The following is a 13,751-nucleotide window of genomic DNA, read 5'->3' as shown; positions in this document are numbered from 1 at the left end:
ATCGCCCCTCAGAGCGCTGGCTACTATTTAACAAGTAATTCTCTCGGTTACTCTTTGATCTTAAATGGTGACGTGGGCTTGAAAACACAGAAGAAAACACGTGTCGGCTGGGCTGCTTAAAATGTAGTTACCAAATATTGTCTGCTACAAGTTGTGAACATGAACAGAATTGACAAAAAAACATGTATTAGTTACCCTGACAATGGGCAGCCCATCACAAAAGCTGCCTCGCCCAGAAGGCGGAATTGAACCACTCTGTCGCTAGACAGCTACAGGTTTGAAGCCTGCACCCCAGACCACTGAGGTTCATCCGGGTAAAGAAACAGTGTAGCAAACAGGTATATATATCACAAGAATACATACTCTTTTACAGGTAGGATGTGAGCCAAAATGTGTAATCCGCCTAGCTATCAATGTCCACTATTTATTGAAGTTCTTGGCTCAGCTCTATTTTTGATTTGTCTTTATTTTCATGCACTGTTTTAGTCAAAAGTTCAGAATATGAACCTTTGATTGTATGCAAAACAGAGACAGGCTTTCTGGGTAAACAAGACTTTCTTATAATGTGGACAAAGTTCAGATAAATCATTGGTAATGTCAGCGTTAACCACAATAGAAGAGGAAAGGCCGTGCTGATTTGAGTTTACAGAACACAGAATAAACAGACATTCTTAAAGCCTTACTCTGTTGTCTCACTCTCTCTGACTCCTTGAATGGAAAGAGCAAGACACAACAACATGATTGTGTAAAGGAAAGCCAGAACACCACAATATGACTTGAGTAAAGGAAAGCCAAGACACCACAACATGAGTTGTGTAAAGGAAAGCCAAAACACCACAACATGACTTGAGTAAAGGAAAGTAAAGACATCGCAACATGACTTGTGTAAAGGAAAGCCAAAACACCACAACATGACTGAGTAAAGGAAAGCCAATACACCACAACATGACTTGTGTAAAGGAAAGCCAAAACACTACAACATGACTAGAGTAAAGGAAAGCCAAGACACCACAACATGACTTGTGTAAAGGAAAGCCAAAACACCACAACATGACTTGAGTAAAGGAAAGCCAAGACATCGCAACATGACTTGTGTAAAGGAAAGCCCAAGGCACCACAACATGAATTGTGTAAAAGAAAGCCAAGACACCACAACATGAATTGTGTAAACGAAAGCCAAGACACCACAACATGAATTGTGTAAAAGGAAGATCAAGAAAACACAACATGACTCATGTAAAGGAAAGCCAAGACACCACAACATGAATTGTGTAAAGGAAAGTCCAAGATACCACAACATAACTCATGGAAAACTGAAGACACCACAACATGGCTCGTGTAAATGAAAAGTCTAAGACAACAAAACATGACTCGTGTAAAGGAAAGGCCAAGACACCACACCATGACTTGTGGTAAGGAATGTCCAAGACAACACAACATGAATTCTGTAAAGGAAAGATCAAGACCCCATAACATGACTTGTGTAAAGGATATTTCAAGACAAGACAACATGACTTGTGTAAACGAAAGCCAAGACACCACAACATGACTTGTGTACAGGAAAGTCAAGACACCACAACATGACTAGTGTAAAGGAAAGCCAAGACACCACAACGTGACTCATGAAAAAGCAAGCCAAGGCACCACAACATGACTTGTGTAAAGGAAAGCCATGGCACCACAACATGACTCGTGTAAAGGAAAGAAAATACACCACAAAATGTCTTGTGTAAAGGAAAGTAGAAGACACCACAACATGACTTGTGAAAAGGAAAGCCAAGACACCACAACATGACTCATGGAAAGGAAAGTCCAAGACACCACAACATGACTCATGGAAAGGAAATTCCAAGACACCTCAAAACGACTTGTGGAAAGAAAAGCCCAAGACACCACAACATGACTTGTGTAAAGGAAAGTCCAAGACACCACAACCCCGACATCTGCTAATTGTAAAGACAAGTGAAGCTGAGGTGTAGGTGTATTTATTAATAAATCTAAACGTTTCTTGACATGCCCGTTTCTACATCAGTCATCAGTTTTAGGTTTGCTGTATTTGCCTTTTCTTGGAGGATTTGTAGTAGTTCCTCCAGGTAACCGTTCCTCTTGGCTGTGCCTCTCGAAGCCTTCTCGCCCTAGGCAGAATTACTTGCAGAGACCAAAGGCTGACCTTTATGTAAATGGTCAGCTATGTAAGGAAGAGTTACCTGGTGATTTCATGGTATCAAACATGCAACACTCTTGTCCTGTATTTTATTTGAATAACTTAATACATTCTGGGAATTGTAGTTCCGAGTCACTTCAATTGTAGTAAGACACCTGCGAACACTAGTGCTTTGTAAATGAAAAGTGTGGGACTTAAACATTGCATTCTTGGTGACCTGGATTACTCTGATAAAACTGTCAGTCACTCGGCAGTGGTGTGAACTGGGGGGTGCAGGTGCAACGGACGAGGAACAGGCCACGTGCTAATGTGGGAACAAGGTTGAGAATGCTGAGCAGAGCGCCTCTATGCAGTGACAGCCAGGCTCTGTGACCTCTGATTGAACTCGGAGGGGAAAGGGGAAAAGGGTGGCACCCCAGCAGTGGAGGAGGGCAGAGGCGGTCAGAAGATTTAAAACACTCTATTAATCAGGTTATGCTGCAACATATTTTTTGCTCTGCTTGATCACTCCAGATGAGAGGACGAAGTAAGGATGTTAGATTTATTGTTGTACAAAAGGACTTTTTAATCCTAGTTTCCAAATGTGATGGAATGGTATAACCCTGAGGATATCGCTTTATGTCGCTGTGCCTCAGGGTCCATTATCTGGCCCCAAAAATGGGATAGCCTAGAGGCAAACTCATTTTGCATGCTTCATTATACATATGCATTCATGTATTTATTTATTCATTTGTTTATATTGGGTGCACAGAAAGATTGTGAGACTCCAAGATCTGTGAGCAAAGTCTGCAACAAAGAAGTAAAGTGCCCACAAAAAGCCTACTCCGTGGACTGAGGATGGGGTTCAGTGGTCCTTCCTCAGTACCGGGGGCGTCTACGGGAGCAGATAGATGACCATTTACTTTGATATTGTCAAATGTGATACCCTCATTCCATTGATGAACATCACTGCCTTCATTTCATTAGTATCGGCCACTATCTCTTCCCCATCTCCCAGATTATTAATGTCAGATTCTCCAATCTACACTGTGTTTAATGCATACCCTTCCTTTCATGACTTGCTGGGGTGCCCAGATGAATCGCCCCTCAGAGCGCTGGCTACTATTTAACAAGTAATTCTCTCGGTTACTCTTTGATCTTAAATGGTGACGTGGCCTTGAAAACACAGAAGAAAACACGTGTCGGCAGGGCTGCTTAAAATGTAGTTACCAAATATTGTCTGCTACAAGTTGTGAACATGAACAGTATTGACAAAAAAACATGTATTAGTTACCCTAACAATGGGCAGCCCATCACAAGAGCTGCCTCGCCCAGATGGTGGAATTGAACCACTCTGTCGCTAGACAGCTACAGGTTTGAAGCCTGCACCTCAGACCACTGAGGTTCATCCAGGCAAAGAAACAGTGTAGCAAAACAGGTATATATATCACAAGAATACATACTCTTTTACAGGTAGGGTGTGAGCCAAAATGTGTAATCCGCCTAGCTATCAATGTCCACTATTTATTGAAGTTCTGGGCTCAGCTCTATTTTTGATTTGTCTTTATTTTCATGCACAGTTTTAGTCAAAAGTTCAGAATATGAACCTTTGATTGTATGCAAAACAGAGACAGGCTTTCTGGGTTAACGAGACTTGCTGCCAGACTTTCTTATAATGTGGACAAAGTTCAGATAAATCATTGCTAATGTCAACGTTAACAACAATAGAAGAGGAAAGGCCGTGCTGATTTGAGTTTACAGAACACAGAATAAACAGACATTCTTAAAGCCTTACTCTGTTCTCTCTCTCTCTCTGACTCCTTGAACGGAAAGAGCAAGACACCACAACATGAGTGTGTTAAGGAAAGCCAAAACACCACAATATGACTTGAGTAAAGGAAAGCCAAGACACCACAATATGACTTGTGTAAAGGAAAGCCAAAACACCACAACATGACTTGAGTAAAGGAAAGCCAAGACACCACAACATGACTTGTGTAAAGGAAAGCCAAAACACTACAACATGACTTGAGTAAAGGAAAGCCAAGACACCACAACATGACTTGTGTAAAGGAAAGCCAAAACACCACAACATGACTTGTGTAAAGGAAAGCCAAAACACCACAACATGACTTGAGTAAAGGAAAGCCAAGACATCGCAACATGACTTTTGTATAGGAAAGCCCAAGGCACCACAACATGAATTGTGCAAAAGAAAGCCAAGACACCACAACATGAATTGTGTAAACGAAAGCCAAGACTTCAAAACATGAATTGTGTAAAAGGTAGATCAAGAAAACACAACATGACTCATGTAAAGGAAAGCTAAGACACCCCACCATGAATTGTGTAAAGGAAAGTCCAAGATACCACAGCATAACTCATGAATAGCTGAAGACACCACAACATGGCTCGTGTAAATGAAAAGTCCAAGACAACAAAATATGACTCGTGTAAAGGGAAGGCCAAGACACCACACCATGACTTGTGGTAAGGAAAGTCCAAGACAACACAACATGAATTCTGTAAAGGAAAGATCAAGACCCCATAACATGACTAGTGTAAAGGAAAGTCAAGACACCACAACATGACTAGTGTAAAGGAAAGCCAAGACACCACAACGTGACTCATGAAAAGGCAAGCCAAGGCACCACAACATGACTTGTGTAAAGGAAAGCCATGGCACCACAACATGACTCGTGTAAAGGAAAAACAAGACACCACAAAATGTCTTGTGTAAAGGAAAGTAGAAGACACCACAACATGACTTGTGTAAAGGAAAGCCGAGACACCACAACATGACTCATGGAAAGGAAAGTCCAAGACACCACAACATGACTCATGGAAAGGAAATTCCAAGACACCTCAAAACGACTTGTGGAAAGAAAAGCCAAAGACACCAGAACATGACTTGTGTAAAGGAAAGTCCAAGACACCACAACCCCGGCATGTGCTAATTGTAAAGACAAGTGAAGCTGAGGTGTAGGTGTATTTATTAAAAAATCTAAACGTTTCTTGACATACCCGTTTCTACATCAGTCATCAGTTTTAGGTTTGCTGTATTTGCTTTTTCTTGGAGGATTTGTAGTAGTTCCTCCTGGTAACCGTTCCTCCTGGCTGTGCCTCTCGAAGCCTCCTCGCCCTAGGCAGAATTACTTGCAGAGACCATAGGCTGACCTTTATGTAAATGGTCAGCTATGTAAGGAAGAGTTACCTGGTGATTTCATGGTATCAAACATGCAACACTCTTGTCCTGTATTTTATTTGAATAACCTAATACATTCTGTGAATTGTAGTTCCGAGTCACTTCAATTGTAGTAAGACACCTGCGAGCACTAGTGCTTTGTAAATGAAAAGTGTGGGACTTAAACATTGCATTCTTGGTGACCTGGATTACTCTGATAAAACTGTCAGTCACTCGGCAGTGGTGTGAACTGGGGAGTGCAGGTGCAACGGACTAGGAACAGGCCACGTGCTGATGTGGGAACAAGGTTGAGGATGCTGAGCAGAGCGCCTCTATGCAGTGATAGCCGGGCTCTGTGACCTCTGATTGAACTCGGGGGGAAAGGGGAAAAGGGTGGCACCCCAGCAGTGGAGGAGGGCAGAGGCGGTCAGAAGATTTAAAACACTCTATTAATCAGGTTATGCTGCAACATATTTTTTGCTCTGCTGGATCACTCCAGATGAGAGGACGAAGTAAGGATGTTAGATTTTTTACTGTACAAAAGGACTTTTTAATCCTAGTTTCCAAATGTGATGGAATGGTATAACCCTGAGGATATCGCTTTATGTCGTTGTGCCTCAGGGTCCATTATCTGGCCCCAAAAATGGGATAGCCTAGAGGCAAACTCATTTTGCATGCTTCATTATACATATGCATTCATGTATTTATTTATTCATTTGTTTATATTGGGTGAACAGAAAGACTGTGAGACTCCAAGATCTGTGAGCAAAGTCTGCAACAAAGAAGTAAAGTGCCCACAAAAAGCCTACTCCGTGGACTGAGGATGGGGTTCAGTGGTCCTTCCTCAGTACCGGGGCATCTACGAGAGCAGATAGATGACCATTTACTTTGATATTCTCAAATGTGATACCCTCATTCCATTGATGAATATCACTGCCTTCATTTCATTAGTATCGGACATTATCTCTTCCCAATCTCTCAGATTATTAATGTCAGATTCTCTAATCTACACTGTGTTTAATGCATACCCTTCCTTTCATGAGTTGCTGGGGTACCCAGATGAATCGCCCCTCAGAGCGCTGGCTACTATTTAACAAGTATTCTCTTGGTTACTCTTTGATCTTAAATGGTGACGTGGCCTTGAAAACACAGAAGAAAACACGTGTCGGCAGGGCTGCTTAAAATGTAGTTACCAAATATTGTCTGCTACAAGTTGTGAACATGAACAGAATTGACAAAAAAACATGTATTAGTTACCCTGACAATGGGCAGCCCATCACAAAAGCTGCCTCTCCCAGAAGGTGGAATTGAACCACTCTGTCGCTAGACAGCTACATCTTTGAAGCCTGCACTCCGGACCACTGAGGTTCATCCGGGCAAAGCAACAGTGTAGCAAAACAGGTATATATATCACAAGAATACATGCTCTTTTACAGGTAGGGTGTGAGCCAAAATGTGTAATCCGCCTAGCTATCAATGTCCACTATTTATTGAAGTTCTGAGCTTAGCTCTATGTTTGATTTGTCTTTATTTTCATGCACTGTTTTAGTCAAAAGTTCAGAATATGAACCTTTGATTGCATGCAAAACAGAGACAGGCTTTCTGGGTAAACAAGACTTTCTTATAATGTGGACGAAGTTCAGATAAATCATTGCTAATGTCAGCGTTAACAACAATAGAAGAGGAAAGGCCGTGCTGATTTGAGTTTACAGAACACAGAATTAACATACATTCTTAAAGCCTTACTCTGTTCTCTCTCTCTCTCTGACTCCTTGAACGGAAAGAGCAAGACACCACAAGATGATTGTGTAAAGGAAAGCCAAAACACCACAATATGACTTGAGTAAAGGAAAGCCAAGACACCACAACATGACTTGTGTAAAGGAACGCCAAAACACCACAACATGACTTGAGTAAAGAAAAGCCAAGACATCGCAACATGACTTGTGTAAAAAGGAAAGCCAAAACACCACAACATGACTTGAGTAAAGGAAAGCCAAGACACCACAACATGACTTGTGTAAAGGAAAGCCAAAACACTACAACATGACTTGAGAAAAGAAAGCCAAGACACCACAACATGACTTGTGTAAAGGAAAGCCAAAACACCACAACATGACTTGAGTAAAGGAAAGCCAAGACATCGCAACATGACTTGTGTAAAGGAAAGCCCAAGGCACCACAACATGAATTGTGTAAAAGAAAGCCAAGACACCACAACATGAATTGTGTAAACGAAAGCCAAGACACCACAACATGAATTGTGTAAAAGGAAGATCAAGAAAACACAACATGACTCATGTAAAGGAAAGCCAAGACACCACAACATGAATTGTGTAAAGGAAAGTCCAAGATACCACAACATAACTCATGGAAAGCTGAAGACACCACAACATGGCTCGTGTAAATGAAAAGTCCAAGACAACAAAACATGACTCGAGTAAAGGAAAGGCCAAGACACCACACCATGACTTGTGGTAAGGAAAGTCCAAGACAACACAAGATGAATGTTGTAAAGGAAAGATCAAGACCCCATAACATGACTTGTGTAAAGGATAGTTCAAGACAAGACAACATGACTTGTGTAAAGGAAAGCCAAGACACCACAACATGACTTGTGTAAAGGAAAGTCAAGACACCACAACATGACTAGTGTAAAGGAAAGCCAAGACACCACAACGTGACTCATGAAAAGGCAAGCCAAGGCACCACAACATGACTTGTGTGAAAGAAAGCCATGGCACCACAACATGACTTGTGTAAAGGAAAGCCAAGACACCACAAAATGTCTTGTATAAAGGAAAGAAGAAGACACTACAACAGGACTTGTGTAAAGGAAAGCCAGGACACCACAACATGACTCATGGAAAGGAAACTCCATGACACCACAACATGACTTGAGTAAAGGAAAGCCAAGACGCCACAACATGACTTGTTTAAAGGAAAGCCAAAACACCACAACATGACTTGAGTAAAGGAAAGCCAAGACATCGCAACATGACTTGTGTAAAGGAAAGCCAAAACACCACAACATGACTTGAGTAAAGGAAAGCCAAGACATCGCAACATGAATTGTGTAAAGGAAAGCCAAAACACCACAACATGACTTGAGTAAAGGAAAGCCAAAACACTACAACATGACTTGAGTAAAGGAAAGCCAAGACACCACAACATGACTTGTGTAAAGGAAAGTCCAAGACACCACAACCTCGACATGTGCTAATTGTAAAGACAAGTGAAGCTGAGGTGTAGGTGTATTTATTAATAAATCTAAACGTTTCTTGACATACCCGTTTCTACATCAGTCATCAGTTTTAGGTTTGCTGTATTTGCCTTTTCTTGGAGGATTTGTAGTAGTTCCTCCTGGTAACCGTTACTCTTGGCTGTGCCTCTCGAAGCCTTCTTGCCCTACCGAGAATTACTTGCAGAGACCATAGGCTGACCTTTATGTAAATGGTCAGCTATGTAAGGAAGAGTTACCTGGTGATTTCATGGTATCAAACATGCAACACTCTTGTCCTGTATTTTATTTGAATAGCCTAATACATTCTGGGAATTGTAGTTCCGAGTCACTTCAATTGTAGTAAGACACCTGCGAACACTAGTGCTTTGTAAATGAAAAGTGTGGGACTTAAACATTGCATTCTTGGTGACCTGGATTACTCTGATAAAACTGTCAGTCACTCGGCAGTGGTGTGAACTCGGGGGTGCAGGTGCAACGGACTAGGAACAGGCCACGTGCTGATGTGGGAACATGGTTGAGGATGCTGAGCAGAGCGCCTCTATACAGTGACAGCCTGGCTCTGTGACCTCTGATTGAACTCGGGGGGAAAGGGGAAAAGGGTGGCACCCCAGCAGTGGAGGAGGGCAGAGGCGGTCAGAAGATTTAAAACACTCTATTAATCAGGTTATGATGCAACATATTTTTTGCTCTGCTGGATCACTCCAGATGAGAGGACGTGATTAGGATGTTAGATTTTTTGTTGTACAAAAGGACTTTTTAATCCTAGTTTCCAAATGTGATGGAATGGTATAACCCTGAGGATATCGCTTTATGTCATTGTGCCTCAGGGTCCATTATCTGGCCCCAAAAATGGGATAGCCTAGAGGCAAACTCATTTTGCATGCTTCATTTTACATATGCATTCATGTATTTATTTATTCATTTGTTTATATTGGGTGCACAGAAAGACTGTGAGACTCCAAGATCTGTGAGCAAAGTCTGCAACAAAGAAGTAAAGTGCCCACAAAAAGCCTACTCCGTGGACTGAGGATGGGGTTCAGTGGTCCTTCCTCAGTACCGGGGGCATCTACGGGAGCAGATAGATGACCATTTACTTTGATATTGTCTAATGTGATACCCTCATTCCATTTATGAAAATCAGTGCCTTCATTTCATTAGTATCGGACACTATCTCTTCCCAGTCTCTCAGATTATTAATGTCAGATTCTCCAATCTACACTGTGTTTAATGCATACCCTTCCTTTCATGACTTGCTGGGGTGCCCAGATGAATCGCCCCTCAGAGCGCTGGCTACTATTTAACAAGTAATTCTCTTGGTTACTCTTTGATCTTAAATGGTGCCGTGGCCTTGAAAACAAAGAAGAAAACACGTGTCGGCAGGGCTGCTTAAAATGTAGTTACCAAATATTGTCTGCTACAAGTTGTGAACATGAACAGAATTGACAAAAAAACATGTATTAGTTACCCTGACAATTGGCAGCCCATCACAAAAGCTGCCTCGCCCAGAAGGTGGAATTGAACCACTCTGTCACTAGACAGCTACAGGTTTGAAGCCTGCACCCCAGACCACTGAGGTTCATCCGGGCAAAGAAACAGTGTAGCAAAACAGGTATATATATCACAAGAATACATACTCTTTTACAGGTAGGGTGTGAGCCAAAATGTGTAATTTGCCTAGCTATCAATGTCCACTATTTATTGAAGTTCTGGGCTCAGCTCTATTTTTGATTTGTCTTTATTTTCATGCACTGTTTCAGTCAAAAGTTCAGAATATGAACCTTTTGATTGTATGCAAAACAGACACAGGCTTTCTGGGTAAACGAGACTTTCTTATAATGTGGACAAAGTTCAGATAAATCATTGCTAATGTCAGCGTTAACAACAATAGAAGAGGAAAGGCCGTGCTGATTTGAGTTTACAGAACACAGAATAAACAGACATTCTTAAAGCCTTATTCTGTTCTCTCACTCTCTCTGACTCCTTGAACGGAAAGAGCAAGACACCACAAAATGATTGTGTAAAGGAAAGCCAAAACACCACAATATGACTTGAGTAAAGGAAAGCCAAGACACCGCAACATGACTTGTGTAAAGGAAAGCCAAAACACCACAACATGACTTGAGTAAAGGAAAGCCAAGACATCGCAACATGACTTGTGTAAAGGAAAGCCAAAACACCACAACATGACTTGAGTAAAGGAAAGCCAAGACACCATAACATGACTTGTGTAAAGGAAAGCCAAAAGACTACAATATGACTTGAGTAAAGGAAAGCCAAGACACCACAACATGACTTGTGTAAAGGAAATCCAAAACACCACAACATGACTTGGGTAAAGGACAGCCAAGACATCACAACATTGACTTGTGTAAAGGAAAGCCCAAGGCACCACAACATGAATTGTGTAAAAGAAAGCCAAGACACCACAACATGAATTTTGTAAACGAAAGCCAAGACACCACAACATGAATTGTGTAAAAGGAAGATCAAGAAAACACAACATGGCTCACGTAAAGGAAAGCCAAGACACCACAACATGAATTGTGTAAAGGAAAGTCCAAGATACCACAACATAACTCATGGAAAGCTGAAGACACCACAACATGGCTCGTGTAAATGAAAAGTCCCAGACAACAAAACATGACTCATGTAAAGGAAAGGCCAAGACACCACACCATGACTTGTGTTAAGAAAAGTCCAAGACAACACAACATGAATGCTGTAAAGGAAAGATCAAGACCCCATAACATGACTTGTGTAAAGGATAGTTCAAGACAAGACAACATAACTTGTGTAAAGGAAAGCCAAGACACCACAACATGACTTGTGTAAAGTAAAGTCAAGACACCACAACATGACTAGTGTAAAGGAAAGCCAAGACACCACAACGTGACTCATGAAAAGGCAAGCCAAGGCACCACAACATGACTTGTGTAAAGGAAAGCCATGGCACCACAACATGACACGTGTAAAGGAAAGCCAAGACACCAAAAAATGTCTTGTGTAAAGGAAAGTAGAAGACACCACAACATGACTTGTGTAACGGAAAGCCAAGACACCACAACATGACTTATGGAAAGGAAAGTCCAAGACACCACAACATGACTCATGGAAAGGAAATTCTCAGACACCTAAAAACGACTTGTGGAAAGAAAAGCCCAAGACACCACAACATGACTTGTGTAAAGGAAAGTCCAAGACACCACAACCCCGACATGTGCTAATTGTAAAAACAAGTGAAGCTGAGGTGTAGGTGTATTTATTAATAAATCTAAACGTTTCTTGACATACCCGTTTCTACATCAGTCATCGGTTTTAGGTTTGCTGTATATGCCTTTTCTTGGAGGATTTGTAGTAGTTCCTCCTGGTAACCGTTCCTCTTGGCTGTTCCTCTCGAAGCCTTCTCGCCCTAGGCAGAATTACTTGCAGAGACCATAGGCTGACCTTTATGTAAATGGTCAGCTACGTAAGGAAGAGTTACCTGGTGATTTCATGGTATCAAACACGCAACACTCTTGTCCTGTATTTTATTTAAATAACCTAATACATTCTAGGAATTGTAGTTCCGAGTCACTTCAATTGTAGTAAGACACCTGCGAACACTAGTGCTTTGTAAATGAAAAGTGTGGGACTTAAACATTGCATTCTTGGTGACCTGGATTACTCTGATAAAACTGTCAGTCACTCGGCAGTGGTGTGAACTCGGGGGTGCTGGTGCAACGGACTAGGAACAGGCCACGTGCTGATGTGGGAACAAGGTTGAGGATGCTGAGCAGAGTGCCTCTATGCAGTGACAGCCGGGCTCTGTGACCTCTGATTGAACTCGGGGGGGAAAGGGGAAAAGGGTGGCACCCCCGCAGTAGAGGAGGGCAGAGGCGGTCATAAGATTTAAAACACTCTATTAATCAGGTTATGCTGCAACATATTTTTTGCTCTGCTGGATCACTCCAGATGAGAGGACGTGATAAGGATGTTCGATTTTTTGTTGTACAAAAGGACTTTTTAATCCTAGTTTCCAAATGTGATGGAATGGTATAACCCTGAGGATATCGCTTTATGTCGTTGTGCCTCAGGGTCCATTATCTGGCCCCAAAAATGGGATAGCCTAGAGACAAACTCATTTTGCATGCTTCATTTTACATATGCATTCATGTATTTATTTATTCATTTGTTTATATTGGGTGCACAGAAAGACTGTGAGACTCCAAGATCTGTGAGCAAAGTCTGCAACAAAGAAGTAAAGTGCCCACAAAAAGCCTACTCCGTGGACTGAGGATGGGGTTCAGTGGTCCTTCCTCAGTACCGGGGGCATCTACGGGAGCAGATAGATGACCATTTACTTTGATATTGTCTAATGTGATACCCTCATTCCATTCATGAAAATCAGTGCCTTCATTTCATTAGTATCGGACACTATCTCTTCCCAGTCTCTCAGATTATTAATGTCAGATTCTCCAATCTACACTGTGTTTAATGCATACCCTTCCTTTCATGACTTGCTGGGGTGCCCAGATGAATCGCCCCTCAGAGCGCTGGCTACTATTTAACAAGTAATTCTCTTGGTTACTCTTTGATCTTAAATGGTGCCGTGGCCTTGAAAACAAAGAAGAAAACACGTGTCGGCAGGGCTGCTTAAAATGTAGTTACCAAATATTGTCTGCTACAAGTTGTGAACATGAACAGAATTGACAAAAAAACATGTATTAGTTACCCTGACAATGGGCAGCCCATCACAAAAGCTGCCTCGCCCAGAAGGTGGAATTGAACCACTCTGTCACTAGACAGTTACAGGTTTGAAGCCTGCACCCCAGACCACTGAGGTTCATCCGGGCAAAGAAACAGTGTAGCAAAACAGGTATATATATCACAAGAATACATACTCTTTTACAGGTAGGGTGTGAGCCAAAATGTGTAATCCGCCTAGCTATCAATGTCCACTATTTATTGAAGTTCTGGGCTCAGCTCTATTTTTGATTTGTCTTTATTTTCATGCACTGTTTCAGTCAAAAGTTCAGAATATGAACCTTTTGATTGTATGCAAAACAGACACAGGCTTTCTGGGTAAACAAGACTTTCTTATAATGTGGACAAAGTTCAGATAAATCATTGCTAATGTCAGCGTTAACAACAATAGAAGAGGAAAGGCCGTGCTGATTTGAGTTTACAGAACACAGAATAAA

General features: G+C 41.7%; 5 non-coding genes across 5 annotated transcripts; all 5 read right to left on the bottom strand.

Annotated features, from left to right (window-relative positions):
* Positions 1 to 229: 229 nt before the first annotated feature.
* Positions 230 to 316, bottom strand: TRNASTOP-UCA (transfer RNA opal suppressor (anticodon UCA)). Its single transcript has one exon. It is a non-coding gene; the product is annotated as a tRNA-Sec (tRNA).
* A 3,155-nt stretch (positions 317 to 3,471) lies between these two features.
* On the bottom strand, positions 3,472 to 3,558 carry TRNASTOP-UCA (transfer RNA opal suppressor (anticodon UCA)). Its single transcript has one exon. It is a non-coding gene; the product is annotated as a tRNA-Sec (tRNA).
* Positions 3,559 to 6,618: 3,060 nt separating this feature from the next.
* On the bottom strand, positions 6,619 to 6,705 carry TRNASTOP-UCA (transfer RNA opal suppressor (anticodon UCA)). Its single transcript has one exon. It is a non-coding gene; the product is annotated as a tRNA-Sec (tRNA).
* A 3,365-nt stretch (positions 6,706 to 10,070) lies between these two features.
* On the bottom strand, positions 10,071 to 10,157 carry TRNASTOP-UCA (transfer RNA opal suppressor (anticodon UCA)). The gene has a single exon. It is a non-coding gene; the product is annotated as a tRNA-Sec (tRNA).
* A 3,159-nt stretch (positions 10,158 to 13,316) lies between these two features.
* TRNASTOP-UCA (transfer RNA opal suppressor (anticodon UCA)) lies at positions 13,317 to 13,403 on the bottom strand. The gene has a single exon. It is a non-coding gene; the product is annotated as a tRNA-Sec (tRNA).
* Positions 13,404 to 13,751: the final 348 nt, after the last annotated feature.

This window comes from Lissotriton helveticus, chromosome 5_1, assembly GCF_964261635.1.
Source record: "Lissotriton helveticus chromosome 5_1, aLisHel1.1, whole genome shotgun sequence".
In the NCBI taxonomy this organism is placed as follows: domain Eukaryota; kingdom Metazoa; phylum Chordata; class Amphibia; order Caudata; family Salamandridae; genus Lissotriton; species Lissotriton helveticus.
This window is presented reverse-complemented; position numbering and strand designations above follow the sequence as displayed.